General features: G+C 46.5%; 1 long non-coding RNA gene across 1 annotated transcript; it reads left to right on the top strand.

The window, feature by feature from the left end:
• Positions 1–16,246: 16,246 nt before the first annotated feature.
• LOC142584660 (uncharacterized) lies at positions 16,247–18,918 on the top strand. The gene is made up of 3 exons (XR_012828857.1): positions 16,247–16,359; positions 17,418–17,537; positions 18,877–18,918. It is a non-coding gene; the product is annotated as an uncharacterized LOC142584660 (long non-coding RNA).
• The last annotated feature ends 1,076 nt before the right edge of the window (positions 18,919–19,994 follow it).

The raw sequence follows: 19,994 nt of genomic DNA, 5'->3' as shown, positions 1-19,994 counted from the left end.
TAACGCAGCGTTTTCAAGAAAGGAAATGCGGGCAAGACGGATGACGATTATTGTTGAGTGGCAAATATGCACCCCAAAGGTTGTAAACTTTTCTTAGAGTGCATGCTTCTTCTTCCTTCTTATATACCACTTCGAAAAGTAATGAGCTTCCCTTTGAGCTCTCATAAATTGTTTCTTTCCTGATGTCGTGTTTTCCTCTTAAGTAGTTACTCATGGCAGGTTTCTTTCCCATTGCCGCCACCATGAGATTATTTCAGCCACTCTGACTTTCCGCTTGACTTTCTTTTGTTGCTGTGTTGCTCACCTTACAGGCCACATACTTGCTGGTAAGCTTCCTAGTTCTTTTCGTCCACTGTGAATCAATGTTTTTCCTGTACAAATACCTTAACACTCTCCCAACCTATTTAATTTCTTCCATATTCCTCAGTTGTTCTTCATAATCAATTTTACTGTGAGCTTCCTTCACTTCAAACTAGTCCAGCCCATACCACCCTGCACAACTTCATTTGTAGTCTTCACGTTAGCGCCCAATGCAAGGCGTCCCACTGACCTTTGGTAGCCATCCAGTTGTGATTGTACCCCTGATTTAAAGCAAAGAACCGCATTTCCAAAAGTAAGTCCTGGAACCATTGCACCTTTCCAGGTACCTCGGAGCACCTCGTACCTATTGTATCCCCATAGCGCTCTGTGCTTCATTATGACTGCATTTCGCTTCCACTTTACTGTTATTGTCTTTTCCTGAGTTTTCTAATGTCTATTGTCTTCGTTTATCCATATACCAATATGTTTATATTCTTTTACCTGAGGTATTTCCTGGCCCTGTATTGCCAAAGTAACAGGTCTGTTCCCTGTTTTCATTGAATATCATAACACCTGATTTTCTAACGCTGAATTTCAAAACGAAATTCTCTCCTTCCTGTCCACAGATATTAGCCAGACGTTGCAAATCACTTTGCTTGTTAGCTAGGAACACAATGTCGTCCGCATAAAATAAACTTGGAAGCTGCTTCTCTACTACCCAGGTAGCACAAAAGAGATACGTAACGTTTTCGTAGCGTTTATCCAAGACGATAAAAACGGGTTAAAGAACACACGAATGAGAGAACTTCGGCGGGAAAACGTCGGATATCTCTGCTAATGTCCGGCTTAATTACTTTCTTGAGACGATCTAGAACAGGTCTGCAAGACGTATTCGAAAAGCTGGTCTAGAAATAGGATTGGGAAAGACACAAGTAATCCCTTTGCCAAAACTATTCGTAACCAATTTCTAAACGTTTTTAGGACGTTATCAAAAAGCTGGTCTAGAAGCGGTCTTGAAAGGTTTACGATCATCTGAAGCTAATTTTCGCGGGTGACGGGCGCGATCAGACATCGTTGTTCAAAACACGCGTTTAGTTTCGCCTCACGCGACTGGCCTATGCCGCGCAGACGTCGTCAGCCGCACCCGTTGGCACGGCCTAGGCCAATCGCGTGAGGTGAAACTGATCGGGCGTTTCGAACAACGATCTCCAATCGCGCCCCAGATGAGTAGAAGCGTCGGTGTTGACTGTAAGAGCCATGGCGCAGTGCCAAGCACTGTTCCCCGCATGGCCGGCGCATCGTCTACCAAGTCGCACGAAAATGAGCCTGTTAGGAATAATAAATCCTTAATACCGCCTTTAGTAAGCTACGATGCTTACAACCACAATGGGAATGACATCCTGCAAAAAACAAATGGCCACGTCTTGGCAGGTGGCCAGGCCAAGCCCTTCATGCCAAGAGTGCATGAAATGAGAACATTGTGACAAAGCAAGAACACTTTATTAAAATGTAATGCTTATGCAAGGTTCGAACAAACTGTGTGAGAAATGCAAATAGAAATAAAAGTACATCAACAATGACAAAAGTCGCAGAAAGGATTCGTAATGAACTCGAAAGTGAACATTCACTAGCACATAAACAAAATTCCAAGTACACATACAAAAATGAACAGAAAAACCTGGAGTGTACTAAAGTGTCTAATTTATCATAGTAAAGTGCGCGTGCTATTAGATGGACTAGAGTTATGCACAAGTGACATCGGAGCGAATGGAAGAAGTAGACTGAAAAATGCAAGAGTATGAACTGGACGGTAACTGCCTCCAAGCAATGTTACCAATCATCTAGAAGCTTGAAAAGAGCACAAAAAGAAATACCACCGCATACCATCATAAAACAATCCTGTGACAGAAATAAAGAAATGGGAACAATGCAAAATTGGAAATATTGCCTTTAGGATATGTCAAAGAAGGTATAATGGCGAGAAAAATAACCATACAACAAAAAAGCAATAAAGTGAAATTAGTACAGAATACTTAAACGGGGGATTCAGTGTAACAAGTGAACACTACTGTAGTACAGCGAACGATGAGACAGTAATGCTGCATCTTGCCACTCCAGAACGTGAGAAATGAATATGCAAGCCTCATATTAGAAACCCACATAAACATGGAAATAAAATGGAATGCACTGGAAGCTGCATTTGTGTAACAAAGGAAGCAATGGTCATAATAAATAGTAAGTGTTTTATCTAAAAATCCCTTTACAAGAGGCAAAGTTGTACCTCTCTGGCAAAAATAAAGTTGCAACGAATAATTTGCAAACCAGCAAATACATTAATTAGCACACTGACATGTCACACTTTGCGCACATCTCCAGTCTCCTAAAGTAAAAAAAAGCACTCTGAATGAGAAAAAACGTTTAACACATGTAGCCCAGAGCAAATTCTTTGCCAGTTCACTCACACTTTCACATCCAAAAACATTTGCCACAAAGTCCAGGCACAGTTCCACTGATGTTTACCAATTCACCCCCACTTTCACGTCCAAAAATATTTGGCACACAGTCCAGGCAGAGCTTCATAGATAAACAGCTTGAGAGCACCCTACTGATTATTGTGTAGTCCCGCTGCTAGAAATAGAACTGCCGCACATGCTGGTAGTGGTTTCAATCTAGACACACTTGCTGCCCTGGACAGGTATGTTCAGATATCTGCACTGGTGCTCCATTTTGTCGAAGTAGACACATTGATGCACTACGCTGGTAATTGAAATGTTTTGAATGCACAAGTATTGGCTTCACCAGAGAGACTTGCCCACATACCACCACTGGCATATATATGCGCTTGCTCTTCACTCAGTAGCATTGAACTTAAAGTGTTCCCTATGTGGGAGCCATGTGTAAAACCGGTGTCACACGACCACTCTCGATCGCGATCAAGCCCGATCCGGATCGAAATTATCGATGCGACTGGCTCACTCTCGTAGCTTGCGCAGAGGAGCCATCACGACCGAGAAATTCGATTTGTAACGGACTGGATAGCGGCTAAAAGAGCCCCGTGTGAAACCGGTATCAAATAATGCACAGACATACGCTAGGAAAATGTGTTGCACAAGGACAAAGAACTGCGACATGCCCTGTTGTGCGAAGCGCGCGAACAGAACACATGTATATATATATATATATATATATATATATATATATATATATATATATATATATATATATATATATATATATATATATATATATATATATATATATATATATAAAAACTGCGAGAGCGCTTCGCGAACTCCATGCGCACACATGGCACCCGCACGAACTCGGCAGGCCGCCGTAAAGCGCGAAGGGCGCACAGCGTACATTCCGACACATGTCCCAAACTGCAAACAATCGTACTACCTAAAGCAGACAAGTTATTTTATACCAAGGGCATACTCGACTCACGTATGCAGTATGCACAAGCGAGTTATGCAGCGTACATGCTGTATCCATTCGCCAAATAGTAAAATTGATAACAAGCACAAAGCTACAAGGGACTCAATACATTACTACCATTTGAGGCGTCAAATAAAATCGAATTTGGCCGTTTCATATATTGGACAGAATATATGGACACATGTGGTACCCGGTAATACCATGAAATACCCATCACGTGGGTAAAGGGGGCGAAAACACAATCGAGAACCTGAAGCGCAAACGATAAAAGCACGGTATGGTGCACGCAAAATTCTGTCAGTGCGCTGTAGCGTGAGGGAAGAAAATAGGGCGAGCACTTGACCTCACCTTTTGGGATACCGCACTAGCAGTGAATCATTAAAAAAAAGCCTGTTTGAACCAGTTCCCTTGTCTGCAACACTCTTGCTAAACGGGAGACTAAAATACCACGATGATGGCTCTATTGTGGAGATCGGCAAGGTGTGCACAGACAGAAATTTTGCCGCCTTTCTTCGCATTCTGCAAAATGCTTTCTTGTTAGGATCACGCATAGCGGCCGACCCCGACGCTAGGGACACACAGGCACGATTTCGTCCCTCTAACTTTCGTCCTTATACTGCCCTTAACGCCTTAATTACAGCGTCAGTGAAAAGGCGCCTCACATAACATGACAATGAACTTGAAGAGCTGATTAGTGCCCTCCACTCCGCGCCCTCCAATTGAAAACACTACTGATTTCCAAATTAAACTACACAAACAGATCGCACAACCCAAACTAATCACAGAACGTCGTTTTCTTGACGGCAAAACCCTGCAACACTTACATGACAAAGGGCAGCGGCAGCACATTCAGAACAGCCGCTATCATACCACAGCGCAATGCAAGTGCGATAACGTTATTATGCCCGTCTCAAACAGATCGCACAACCCAAACTAATCACAGAATGTCGTTTTCTTGACAGCAAAGCGCTGCAACACTTACATGACAAAGGGCAGCGGCAGCACATTCAGAGCAGTCGCAAACAGACCATAGTGCCATGCGAGTGCGATAACGTAACTATGCCCGGCTTCACGAATAACGTGGCCGCCTTGATCACATAACAATTGAAAACACTACTGATTTCCAAATTAAAACCACACAAACATATCGCACTACCCAAACTGATCACAGAATATCGTTTTCTTGACAGCAAAACACTGCAACACTTACATAGCAAAGGGCAGCGGCAGCACGTTCAGAACAGCCGCAAACACACCACAGCGCAATGCGAGTGCGGTGACGCGACGACGCCATGACGACGCGACTATGCCCCGGCTCGCCCGGCTGCCCGGCATCACGAATCACGTGGCCACTTTGGTCACATGATTTGACGACGGTATCGCCACCTTGCGCAAGGTTGGATCGCGTTGATGGGTTGTTGAATATTGTAGAAGCCGCTAAAGAGGCTGACGCGCCGTGGCGTGGCGGTGGCGTTTTGAGTCGCTTGCAAAACGTATTCACCCCTCGTTTTTAAGCTGTCTGGCTTCCAACGTTATCAAAACGTATTCACCCCTCGTTTTTAAGCTATCTTGTTTGGAACGTCTTTGATGCGTCGATTTTGGTCAAAAATCCGTTTCAGACGTTGAATCCCTTAATACGACGTTTTCAAGACTTTGTGTGCTACCTGGGTACTGCACCCGCCTGTTTGTATGAGAGCTAGATTAAACCCGATATTACTATGGTACATAGGCGGGGAGTTTTCATTTTTCTCGAGGGTGGGCGGGGAGGGGGCGGGAGGGGCTGAGGCCAGACCAGCTTTCCGAACCCCATATATATATATATATATATATATATATATATATATATATATATATATATATATATATATATATATAGCCATATCATACGAAGCCAACACTCACACACACTGCGACGGTTGGAGGATCGTTCCCCACCTGCGGCAAGTTGTTTTTCATCCACTTTCATTTCCAATAACATTCACCTGTTAACTCGGAGCGGTGACCTGCGGGTGTATTCTGTAAGAGCCCGCCTAGTGGACTGTCCATTTCGGCCGCTGTTGATTGGATGCAGCTGTACGAGAGAGGAGGAGACGAGCCGCCCTAGCCAATCAGAAGCGACCGAAATGGACAGTCCACTAGGTGGACTCTTACAGAATACACCCCCAGATACGCACGGTCAATACCAATCAGACTCTTGAGTATGTTCATCGAATCACGCGGTGGCAACGGCACTGCGTTACGCAAGATAATTGCGAAAACCGACAATGCTTTTCGCCTCGTCCGAAGGGTCACGAACAAATATCGTGGCCTCAAGGAGGACAACCTGCTTCGGCTCATCAACGCCTTTGTGCTGTGTCACTTCACCTACACGGTGGTCATGCACAACTGGCTCAGAGCCGAGCGGGAAAAGCTTCATGCCCTCATTAGAAAATTCGCCAAAACAGCCCTCGGGCTGCCCGTCAGAACGCATACCGAGGACGTTCTTCGGCTCGGCACACACAACACCATGGAGGAGATAGCCGAGGGTCAGGAATGGGCCCAGCTAACTCGGGTGTCCACCAGGCCGGCCGGCAGGCGTATCCTCAAGGAGATCGGACCCGCACCCACCAAGAACTTGGCTGAAAAGTCCCAAATCGCCAGAGAAATAGGGGAGCAGATCGTGGTCGCCCCTTTGCCCCGCAACGTTCATCCCGTTGAAAACAGGGCGTCGCAAGGCAGGAGCATTGAATATACTGAAACAAATAAACAAGGACAAGATCGAAGCGGCAACGCTTCGATCTTGTCCTTGTCCAAGACCGAGACGGCAACGCTTCTGCGATTTCCGTCGTGGACACGCTGGAAAAAATCATCAACTGTGCTTCCGTCCGGACGACGAAGCCCGAGGTGGCCGATCAAGTGGCCATTGCACTCGCCATGCAAGATGGTCGGAGAGAAATGGTGTACAGCGATTCGAAAGTGGCCCGCAGTGCATTCCAGCAAGGCCGAGTAACCCGGCAGGCAATTCATATTGTGAGAGGCGCCAAACACGGCGACACCTCCATACACTCCATCCTTTGGTTCCCTGCACACGTCGGGGCGATTGAGGGGGTTCCTCTGAACCTCAACGAGTCTGCCCACGAGGCTGCGCGTGGCTTTACTGACCGCGCTGCCCTCGGATCGGGCGACTCTCTCCCCGGACACAGAGACGCTCCTATAACGCACAATGAACTTACTAAATTCGTTTATTTAGAGAGAAGTGTTTTCCCGCCGCCTCGCTCCAAGCTAAGCAGGCCGCAGGCGGTTACACTCAGACTCCTGCAAACGAACTCCTACTCAAATCCGGCGTCCCTTACCAGCATTGATACAGCAGCCCACATTTTCCTGCAGATCATCCCGTCTGCAAGGCGCAAGCAACAGAGCCTCTTCATACTCAATGTCTACAGCAGCCCCAAAGAACAACATAGATTTCTACGACTTTTCACCAAAGCAGATCAAGTAGCTAGGGGAGCCCCCCTGCTCATCGTAGGGGACCTAAACGCACCTGCGGTGGCATGGGGATACCCAATGGACCGCCGAAAGGGAACACAACTATGGCTTGACGGACATAATCTAGGCCTTACTCTTGTCACGGATCCAACTTGTCCCACTCGTATGTCAAACAGCGTTAGCAGAGACACTACTCCGGACTTGACATTTGCAAAACGAATTCCACAAACAGACTGGATCAACACACAAGACCCCGACTTGGGCAGCGACCACTATTTAATCCAAACAACACTTCGAGCGGACCTGCGAAAGCCTAAGGGCCGTCAACTCCGCATAACGAACTGGGATGCTTTCCGGCAGGCCAGAGCCCTCACCTCTTTCTCGGGTACCCAACCCCCTTTCGAAGATTGGGTCGCATCCTTGCTGCAAGATGCGAGCGAAGCCACTAAATTGGTGCCTGAGGAACCAATCTGCAGGAGGCAAATAACAAGTTACTGCATATGTGGGAAGCCCTCGCCCAGTCTGCAACGCAGATACAAACACAACAAGCTCAACCGAACGCTCGGGAAACGTATTAGTACTCTCACCCTTCACATCGAAGACTATGCACAACAACTTACTCGTCAAAATTGGCACAGCACATGCGACAGCATGGAGCGGCAACCAAACCTGCCCAAAACGTGGAATATCCTCCGTTGCCTCCTCGATCCGGCCAACAGCAAGAACACACAACAACACAACTTGCAAAAAATTATTCACACCCATCCGGGCACGGACGCACAAGTTCTTCAAGAGCTGATAGACCGATACATAGGACCTCAACCTACTACACCCGCTCCAGCATACACAGGCACCGCTAACGACCGCCTGGACGCACCCATACAAGCAGCAGAAGTACGTGAAGCCATCCTCGCACTTCGCCCTAACTCGGCCCCGGGACCTGATGGCATTACTAATAAAATGCTTCGCAACCTAGATGAGGATTCTATACTAGCCCTCACAGCTTATTTTAACGCATACTGGGAAACTGGAAACCTCCCCTCGCAGTGGAAAGAAGCCAAAATTATTATGATCCCCAAACCCGGGAAGCGCCTCCTACTCGAAAACCTCCGCCCTATCTCCCTCACTTCATGTGCCGGAAAGGTCCTCGAACACGTCATCCTCACACGCTTACACAGACATATGAACGAACACGACCTCTTCCCCAATACCATGGTTGGCTTCCGCCCGAAACTTTCTGCTCAAGATATCATGATTCAGCTCAAGCACCAAATTATCGATGGCGACAAAAGCTCCAGGCTGGACACCAGAGCAATCTTGGGGCTAGACCTAACCAAGGCCTTCGATAACGTCACGCATGCGGCCATACTGAACCAACTGGCACAACTCCAGGTTGAACACCGAACATATAACTACGTGAAGAATTTTCTTACAGGCCGCACGGCCACCATTACCATCGGAGGGCTGCAGTCGCCAATTATTCACTTCGGCAGCAAAGGCACGCCGCAAGGATCGGTTCTATCCCCTTATCTGTTTAACGTGGCCTTGCTCGGACTACCGCCTGCATCAGCTAGCATCCCTAACCTCAAGCAAAACCTCTACGCAGACGATATCACCCTGTGGGTCACCGGGGGCAGCGACGGGGACATCCAAGACACGCTGCAGCAAGCCATCAACGAGGTCGTTGCATACGAAGAACCGCGCGGCCTGGCGTGCTCCCCCCAGAAATCGGAGCTCCTTCTGTACAAGCCTAATTGGGGAGGTCGACGTCCAGACCCTCATCCGCCCGAGATAGAACTACACGTGCACCAGCAACGCATACCTACTGTACCTAGCATTCGTATCCTTGAATTACGCATCCAACAAAATGGCAGAAACAATGAGATACTCAAGCAATTAGATAATCATGTACACCAATCCACTCGCCTCATTGTACGCATCGGAAATCGACATCACGGCATGAAAGAAAGCAACCTTATACGCCTTGTAACCGCCTACGCCCTGAGCAGGATCAACTGCGTCACCCCGTACCTTAGCCTCAATGCAACTGACAAGCTCAGACTCAATACCATGATCACGAGGGCCTATGAACAAGCCCTACATCTTCCCATCACCACCTCTAACGAGAAACTAGACGCCCTCGGCATTCATAACACCATCGACGAGCTTATTGAAGCGCAGCGTATTAGCCAAGACGAACGACTCGCCAATTCCACCACGGGCAGGCACATTCTAGGCACCTTAGGTATAACCTACACCACCCAATTCGGACCAAAAGTACCCATCCGTCCAAACATTCGTGCTCAGCTAGTTATCCCGCCCATACGTCGCAATATGCACCCTGAACACAATCCGGAGCGACGAGCAGGAAGAGCTGAACAATTACAAAAGCGCTACGACCAAGCCGCTGACAGAACCTACGTGGACACAGCAGAATACCCCAACCAAAACGCCATGGCGGTCGTCGGAGTCGCGGGTTCGCAGTACCGCCTCGCCGCGGCCGCATCAATATTGACCAAGCAACCCGAAGTAGGTGAAGAAACGGCCACCGCTGTGGCCTACGCGGCTACCAATGCACACTGCATCATCAGCGATTCAAAAACGGCCATTCGTAACTACACAAGAGGACTGATAGCACCCCAAGCGCAGAAGATTCTCTCTGGCACTCCTCCCTCAAGGCAAGGCCGCGTGCAGATCATCTGGGCCCCTGGTCACTTGGGTCTGGCTCGAAACGAAGCCGCCCACGATGCCACCCGAGCTCTCACACACCGGGCGCATCATCCTTCTCTTGCGTCTACCGATCCCGACCAGCCCTCTGTTCTGCATCGCGGTCACGCGCGGAACCGAATGGTCACGTTCAGAGAAATTCTCCTCCACTACCGCAGAGAGCGATTACGCTACTCCCCAGCACACAAAACACTGAATAAATCTCAATCCACCACTTGGCGACTCCTTCAGACACGAACTTTTCCGAACCCCGTGCTTTACAACCGCATGTACCCCGATGCATACTCTCCACTCTGTAAAGCGTGCGAGGCCCGCGCTGACCTCGATCATATTGCTACGGGATAGTATTTCCAATGACGAAGAGCCGAGCAGTAAGAAGACGACGACGACGATTGGAAGCTAGCGCGGGCTGTTGCCTCTTGGCCAACTGCGGCGTATTGCCTTGTAAATATACTTGTAAAAAGATTTTCGTCGGTGTCTTCCTACGTAACCCATCTGCTGGAGGTGGACGTTCCCTGTACCTTGTCACGGAGCTTCGCAGTGGACGGTACGTCGAGCCTTCCTTCATGGCTCCCGGCGACGACAACTCGACTCCACCGGCTCCGACACCCACTGCCACTTCGACGACCTACATCACTCTCCCCGCTCCCCGTGATCCCGGCGTATTCTCGGGAAAAGATGGGGAAGACGTCGAGGACTGGATCAGCCTGTACGAACACGTCAGCCGCAATAACCGGTGGGACCCTGCTATCATGCTCGCCAACGTAGTCTTTTACATCGGTCGCACATCGAGTTTGGTATCGGACGCACGAAGATGAGCTCACCAGTTGGGATTCGCTTAAGCAAAAGCTCCGAGACTTGTTCGGCAACTCCTATGGTCACCAACTTGCCGCGCAGAAGGCGCTTTCCGGTCGTGTGCAGACGTCAACGGAGCCCTACGTCACGTACATTCAGGACGTCTTGGCTCTGTGCCGCAAAGTTGACGCACACATGACTGAGTCCAACAAGGTCTGCCACATCCTCAAAGGCATTGCCGATGACGCCTTCAACTTGCTCGTATTAAACAACGTGGCGATGGTGGATGCAGTTATAAAAGAATGCCGCCGCCTGGAACTCGCTAAAAGCCGACGTATCGACCAACAGTTTGCCCGTCTGCCCAACACCCCAGCGACATCTTCCTGTGCCGACGCTCCTTGTCCCAACAACACTGGCGATGTTACCAGGATTGTCCGGCGTGAGATCGACGCCACCTATCCGGCTGCCTTCGACTCCAGCCCCTCCAATGCACCTGCAGTCACTGTTTCCCTGATCCAGGCAGTTGTCCGCCAGGAGTTCGCCAACATGGGTATTCACACCATCTGCTCGACCCATCGCCCTGATACCCACCCAGCTTCTTCGATTCCGCCCCGTCCCGCACCTTCTTACCCACCACGTTTCCGCAACCCCTCTGAATGGCGCACTGCAGACGACAAGCCAATTTGTTTTCACTGCCATCGAATTGGGCACATTTCTCGGCACTGTCGCAGTCGCTGGAGTTCCCCGAACCAATCTACATATACTGCCTACTCTCGCCCCCCAGGTGGCCTTTCTCGTCCCTATGCTGCCCGCTCAGATAATGCCGCCACCGATTCTCCTGCGCCGAACCGCCTCTGTTCTCGTTCGCCTTCGCCCCAACGACAATCTCGCTTCCCCCAGCTCTGTCGCTCCTATTCGCCGACTTCCTACGGACGCCGCTGCCAGCCGGAAAACTAGACGATGCAGCGCCTCGAGGTGACGCTGCATTGCTCCCTACGCCGCGAAATCATCTCCTGACATTGCCCACTCATCTGAACCTTCTTGACGTGCAAGTCGATGGTGTTTCTGTATCAGCTCTCATAGACACCGGGGCGCATTTGTCGGTAATGAGCGCTGACCTTCGTAACCGGCTGTGGAAAATAATCACGCCCGCCACGACGCCTGTTGTCCGTGTCGCCGATGGCGGAACAGCCCCTGTAATTGGTATGTGTGCCGCCCGCGTCTCCTTCGCCGATCGCTCCCCTACCGTGCTATTCACAGTCATCGCTCACTGTCCCCACGACATCATCCTCGGCTTAGACTTCCTCTCCGCACATTCAGCTCTCATCGATTGCTCCGCCAGTACTCTCCGCCTCGACCTGCCTGTTCTGGATCCCGCTGAACAACACCCTACTCGCCTCAGTTCCGTCGACTTAGTTCGCTTGCCACCTTCGGCACTGACTTACGTTGACTTCGTGTCATCCCCACCAGTCCCCGACGGTCACTACATCGCGGCTCCTATGCAAGACGTCCTCCTTACACACGGGATCACAGTACCTCATACAGTTTTATCTATTACGGCAAATTGCGTCTGCCTGCCAGTGGTCAATTTTGGTTTGACGATACAAGTGCTGCCACGCGGGATGACTCTGGCCCAACTTTGCTCATTCGAGGATCACTCTGTAGCATCGATTTCAGTAGACGACTATTCAGCCGATCCTCATCTACCATCGCAGTCGGCAACTTGTACCATCGCCAACTTACAGATAATGATTGCACCCGACATGCCGTCCGAGCACGCTCGTGCGCTCTACCGCGTTCTGATTTCCTAGCAAGATATTTTTGACTTTAACGATGGTCCTTTGGCCCAAACAACAGCTGTTAAACATCGCATTAATACCGGCGATGCCCCTCCTATTCATCACCGCCCGTATCGAGTATCACCGGCTGAGCGTCAAGTTATTCACACCGAAGTTCGCAAAATGCTTGCCAAGAACATTATTGAACCGTCATGTAGTCCATGGGCGTCACTTGTTGTGCTGGTAAAAAGGATGGCTCATGGCGCTTTTGCGTGGATTATCGGCACCTTAACAGGGTTACCAAAAAGGACGTGTATCCTCTACACTCTAAGAAAAAAGAGAGTAAAAAGTGAGTCACGGCAACTTGACTCTTTTTTCTTCCGAAGACCCATTTTTCCGCGACTAGAGTCAGCAAACAAGAGTCAACATTTGCGCATGGATCGTTTGATTGTCAATAGCATGCGAAGAGTCATCGTGGAAGATCGCGATTCCTCTGATATTCGAGATGAGTCTGGCGAGAGAAAGATTTTAATGCAGGAGAAGAAATACCAAACAACCTCTTCTGTTTTAGGCAGGCCCTCGGGTTCCTGTCCTGGTTGTAATGCGGTGTATCATTCTTTCATCCTTGTCATGTTCTGCAATTACTTCGAACTCTATATTTTGATTTTCCTTGACCATGCTTGTTGATGCCTCACACGCTTAAGCGATAGCTGGTTTCCTATGCTAAGGAGACCTGTATTGTCACACTGGTTTCTGACCATAAGTAAATAAAGAAAAGTATTGGCTATTAACTTCTAGATAACAAGTTCAGTAGGCGCATTCAACAGTGTCGATTGTAAATATAATTCCGTGACTTCAAATTAAATTTTGAAGATTTAAGTTCCAAAATCAAGATCTTGTTATGAGGCGCACGGTAATGGAAAGCTGCAGATTTATTCGCAGCAGCTCGGGTTATTTAACGTGTACGGAATGCATGGCATACGCGCGTTTTCTGACGCTGTTGGAATGCGACTGCCGCGGTTGTGATTGGACCCGTCACCTCGAGCTCAGCAGCGCAACACGATAGCCGCTGGGCTACCGCAGTGCGTTGCGTTCCGCGACCAGAAACAAATATTAGCGTACGCAACACTGCTCTAGAACCCCCTAGAAATATAAAAACAAAAATATAGCAGTTTCACCCCCAATGCTGCATGAACCACTGCACGAACTATTGCGCTAACCAAGATCCGTAGTTTCATCGGCTAAATAAACTGCAGTAAACATTCGCTTACTCCTTAAATTAGCAAGTACTGGGTCATGCGCGCACGTGCAAACATCAACAGATCTCACTCAATGACCGCGAACACTCGCTGTCACCGCGTTGGCGTGATGAAGGGCGCGAACAGAGCAGACCGAACGCTTCTGCTGCCTCTTCCTTTAAAGCGTCTCCGAAAAATTGCGCTATCTGATAGGATCTATCTGATAGGATAGGATTGCGCGGGATAGGATCTTATCGCACTTGACTTTATACGTAAGTTCACGGTAACGCCGACAGATATATTTCGACGGTTGTGTCCGTATGATTGCTATCGCAAAATTCGCAATAAATCGGAAATTTTGCTAAGGACCAACAACGCTGCTTCTCCACGTCGTGATACAGCGGTGAACGATATTTCTGGAAAATGTGTTGCTAAATCTCCGCCAAATGACTAAGCTCGCATTTGGTGACATCGAAACGCAGTCGCAAGACATTGTGGAGGAAATACCGGAGTTCTGGCAGCTTCAGGTGCACAAGATTATTCAGTAACGTCGACGGCTTTGTAGTTCTACCTTACTTCAGAGCAAACTGCACTCTACAGAGATCAAGGGCAGCCGCACCATTATAGCTAAGCAAATTAAGCACAATTACGCCGCGTCTTCCCACTTCGAGCACACTCCGACAGCCCAACGATAGATATGTCAAACGTAACCACACTCGGACGAGCAAATTTTGCTTCTGCGAAGTGAACGTAGCGGGTATTTCAAGACGCGTGTTAAATTCATGGCTGTTTCATTCGAGAACATTACTTACGAGACGTAAAATTATCAGTGAGCAAAACAGATTTCAACGCGAGGAAAGAAAACCGAAACTAGCTCAACTGTTTTGCTCAGTTGTGCGGATACAAATGATCCAAAGCCGAAGCCGTCGATAGCATGACGCCATTTTGCAGTTGCGTTGCACCTCGCGCGAGTACGTTGTCGTCGAGTGGTGGTTCTTTATTCTATGGAGTGGTTCTGAAAGCGCTGCGTTAGGGGCGACTGGAACCAGGCGTTGCGGCAAGTTACGGTGGGAACTTCTGTCCGTGCTGTGTGATTGCGACGAGGAGGACCGCCGCCATTCGTCGCCGATTTCGTATTTGCCGACATCACGACCGGCTTTATTACTCGTAATAAGCCGGTCGTGGCCGACATCGAGCAAGTGCAGCTCGCCGGACCGTCACAAGAGCCGGAAGCGTTGCGTTTCGCATTGCGTTTTACTTGTGATATGGGAGATCGCAACGCAGAGACCACCAGATGCATACGAAAGACTACCAGCGGAGAGTGACCTGTGCCACATTTCTCTTAACCTCTCAGGTAAGCGTATCAGCTTTTGTTCCGAGTTTACAAACGGCGCGTACTCGGCCCTTCCGGTACGGCTACATTTTGAGCCACGTTTCACTTGGCAGTTCACAGACGTTTCATTGGCATGCGTACGCGTATGTATGCTAAAATACTACTGGGAGACGGAAGCCTCAGGAAAGCATCTGAAATTATATCAAAGCTGTACTGCCATAGATACACACCGTTCTTAACGACTCCGATGACGAGTGGCCTATCGCATTGAAAAATCCGTAGAATACCAAGTACTGCGTAACTTGAAGTGTAGATACAAAACTAGCACCAGTGTGACTTTCGCTGGCGAAGGCAGGTTGTCGAAAAAACAGCTTGTGTATTCTGAAGATTTAATTGCGCTTTAAGTATATTACCGCGAATAATAAAAACGCTACAACGCTGTATGGCAGTGTCAGGCGATGTGGCAGCACAGATATTTTCGTAGCGGTAAGGCGCCTGCATGCACGACCGAACAGACACAACGCTTTAAAGGCGCTGAAACAGAACAAATTTAATGTGCATTTGGCTGCAAGTCGGAAGCACATTAGCTCACAATATAAGCCGATGTATAATGTTATTATTTTTATGTAATGTTTATTTTCATGGTTGTAAATATTTAAAAGCATGAATTTGCTGCAACCTTTATACAGTAAATCCTACTAGGCTTACAAAACCTAGCTGTGTTATGTGGAGAATTTGTGGTATTCCTACTGGGTTTTCTATTTTGAGTCCGGTGTTTTATGAAAAAGAGGGTCTTTTTATTTGTAGTCTTATGTTAGTGCAGATATTTGGCAAGCAGAAATGAGTTGATTGAAAAGTTGTACCTCCCGGTGAGCTGCATATGAACCCAAGTTTATCCTGTCTTGGCTATTGTAACGTGCGTATAACAATTTTAAGTATATACAGCTGTAGTTGGCTTAGTCGCTGCAGTGTAATTTGTAAAAGTAGAAGGCTATGATTATTTTACTGTTTCCATGCAGAAATACCCTTTTTTTCCTTGTACCAAAAAACGCTCACAGCATTGAATGAAATAAAGTGTGATGTATTTTTCTACTAATTTAATAAAGGAAATTTCGTCTGCGGTGTATCAGAGATTAGTTTACTTTCTTTTACTAAACAATGCGTTATCTCCTCTGCTACTGCTGTTGTTCTGTATATTTTTGTAATTTTGAAATGTACTTTATTTTAGGTATTCAAGAAATTGCAACATCCGGAAGAAGACGCCATCTTATCCAGCACGTTATGGGTGAGACAGATCGTAGCAGGCACTTTCACATATCTCATTAGCATATGATGCTATTTGTTGTAATTTTCGTGTCCACTTTCCTGGCCTTTATTCATATAAGCATTATTGTGCAAAGTGTAATACTTTTACATCGAGATAGAGTAATTGTCCAAAGGAGAGACATGGCTGGAGGAGACGACACACATAAGCCTCCTTTGTCCGTATCTCAATGTTGCGCAGTTACTCTGTCGTTATCTACCAACAAGCCCAAGTTCTTCATCAGCTACATTTACTAATTCTCCATTATTACAATTTCATTGATACAACATTGAAAGTACAGAGGTACACAGGAAGAGAGACTTGAAATGATTAAGAGCCGTAGAACAAGGAGCATCGCTGGAGCCAATGTTTCGACAAAGAGAAGGAGATAAGTTTTCTTGTCAAAACATTCGCTCCAGTAAAATTTTTTGTTCCATCACTATTTACGATTAAAAGACAGCATTATTGCTCTTGCTGAAGTATTATGCATTATGGAATAAAAATTGGCAGGGTGACATATCAGGAATGTGAAATTTCTTGTATATTTTATTGTTACAGCGAAAGCCAGAAAAACAAGATGTAGAGAAGCACATTGTTATTTGTCACTACCCAGTTTGGCCAGCTTCATTCAGAGCTTGCACTTTGTTGCATTAACGACCACTGGAATTCATTAATTGAATTGCTTCGTGATTTACTTATGTTTGCAGATGTTGAACTTGTTTTAATGCAGCTTAACATAGTGTGTGTAAAAAATATACAGTGACATTTTAAGAGGGTTACAGTTGACTAGCAGATCACTTGATGGTATGAGCTCGGGTTTCCACTGAGCTTCCATGCACAAATCGGATGTACACTTTTTTTTAATTGCTTGGATTTGATAAACATAAGTACCATTTCTTCTTTTTCGACGTTCTAGTTGTGTTGTAGGACCTAACTGTTTACATTTATTTGTATTGGTATCCATGTTACACAGACAGCTGAATTTTTCTTGTAAATTGGGACATGGTAGGACTAAGAGCATTTGTGCAAATTTGCTGCAGTACACTCTGGTGGCTCCCACCTCTACATCCTACCACCACCGTGTCCTGACTACGTCTACTAAGGAGTTGGCAGCCTTCGTGATGATGCCAAGCAGGCTGGAAGCCGACAGAAAGATTAAGGTAAATACATGTAATTAAGTGGCAACTTTGTAAATGAAGTGGCTTGTAGCCACTCAGCACTGAAAGAATTAACTTCAAAGCAGTTTAGACTCCCTGCTATCGGTGCAGGAATGCTCAAGTCCATCCATTTTGCCTTAACCGCCAAAAGGCTATGTGGATTAGACGAAACGTGATGCAAATTTTGAAACTAGTAGGAGACCACTTGTACAATTTTTTTTCTTGCTTAACACAAAACTGCTTTGATAAAGCTTCAGCAATTTAATATCAATACAGTGTACTCTCATACATTGTATTGGGCATACATTTACTAGGACTCACTCAATAGTAAGTATGCCGATAAACTTACACCAAAACTGACTTTTTTTGCTAGTTCATCCTCATCTCTGTGCACTGCTGCATAGTATATCTTCCTGAAACCAGTTTTTGCATGCAGCACAAGTCCTAAATATGTGGGTTACATAAATTTGCAGCTTTTCCTGTAAGCCAGTTCTATGAAAATAAAGTTAATAGGCTATTTTGTCCATTTTTAATGACCCATAATAACTGAGCAGTGGCTAATAAGCAGTTCAATTTTTGGTGTAAGGCCTCTCTTTATTGTCCTGAAAGTTTTCGCCCCCTTAATGAAGGAACCAATTTTTTGGCTATGCCTTTTATGATGCATAGTTTGGTGCGTTACACAAAATCTCCCTTAGTGCTTGCGCCAGTAAAAAAACTTTTTAAGTTAAGAATTGCTTGAAATTAACGTTTGTCCTATATTGAAGGCCCTCCAGCTTTTCAAAAAGAAATTTCAAGTGGTCGTGTGCCAGGCCGGGACAGCTCGCATGGAATAGCCTACTTACACAAATAGGGAGGGCCATAGCCGCCGTGATTGCTCAGTGGCTATGGTGTTGAGCTGTTGAGCACAAGGTCGTGGGATCGAACCCCGGCCACGCCGGCCGCATTTCCATGGGGGCGAAATGCGAAGACACCCGTGTACTTAGATTTAGGTGCACATTAAAGAGCCCCAGGTGGTCGAACTTTCCGGAGTCCTCCACTACGGCGTGCCTCATATTCAGAAAGTGGTTTTGCACGTAAAACCCCATAATTTAAATTTTTTTAGGGAGGGTCAAGTACACTTGACTTTATGTTAAGATACTATTGTTAATCTACAAAAGACAAAATGAAACATTCCATCCTATAAGCAGCTCTTCACATTCATTTACACTTTTGCACATTTGTATACCTCAAGTCTGGTGACTTGTGTCTGTTTTCATTATCTGCTATGTGCCGACGGTAAACTTCAGGTTTGCCCTATGGTGAAGAATATTTTGTTGCTTATAGATATGAATGTGTTTTTCAGGTTGCCTCGAAATTTTACCCAAGCCGTGCCACACACTCGGGCCAGACCTCTTGCAAACGACCTATAACCAGGCTCAACACATGAGTGTCGAGTGAGTCTGGAGATCAAGGCAACCTGCTGTGCAACCAGCGTGCAACCTTTGGTGACCCCTCTACATGTTCCACCTATTTCACAGCTGTACCTCAGCTCCCACCTATCCAAACAGAATCACCAGCTGTGGTCACTCATCGAACCATGGATGAATGTTGGGGTGGAGTGATTTGAAGAGACATTCTATTTGTCTCTTCAACTTCTTAGCAAATACTTGTGTTATTATAATTCATATCTGTATTTAGTACCTAGTTTTTAGTGGTTCCTTTCTATTAGAATTCTCACCATCGATTCCCGCTATTATAATGAATGTCTGTCTTTATGCCTAGTTTTTCGTCGTTGTTTTGTACTTGTGTATGTAATTGATAGGTTCATAATTCTTGTTATACAGAAGGCTAAAATGCAAACTTATGGAATTTTTTTCTTCATTTTGATATTCTACAGCACTGCAAAGTGTTCAAGAAATGTAACCTAACGTGGGCTCTGGTGCAGGAAAAATTTAAGAGCAATATAGGGTACTTATTTCAAACACCCATTATTTTTGGAAAAGTCAGGAATATAGGAGCACAGAAAAGAAAATATTAAACTAGATAAACATGAGTTCCCCTCATAAGTCTGATAATAATGTGACTTCCTTTCACTGCAAAGATACCAGCAATACTCGCATACAAGGTTAGAGACACGAAAGCTATGATGCCCTTGGCATTTCTCAGTGCCTATTTGCCACACTGACGAATGTCAAAAGCATCGTAGGTTTCATGCACACATTGGTTGTGTTACACTTTTGAGTATTGCACTTCTCAAACACAAAGGTTTACAGCAGTGCTTTAAATAGCAAATGCCTTTCCTAATTTATTAGTGCAACAGTAACAGTAGAGATCATGTAAAAATTGTTTTACAGACATATATATGTCCATGGATGCACGCTTCTGATGACATAGCAGTGATGTCATCGTGGGATGAACGCCTTTATTTCAGATTTAAATATTGGCTTACAGGTCTGGGTTAGTCTCTTACACTGAGTAGTC

This window comes from Dermacentor variabilis, chromosome 6 (genome assembly GCF_050947875.1).
Source record: "Dermacentor variabilis isolate Ectoservices chromosome 6, ASM5094787v1, whole genome shotgun sequence".
Taxonomy (NCBI): domain Eukaryota; kingdom Metazoa; phylum Arthropoda; class Arachnida; order Ixodida; family Ixodidae; genus Dermacentor; species Dermacentor variabilis.
Note: the sequence above shows the minus strand (reverse complement) of the source record. Positions and strands in the feature narration are given on the sequence as shown.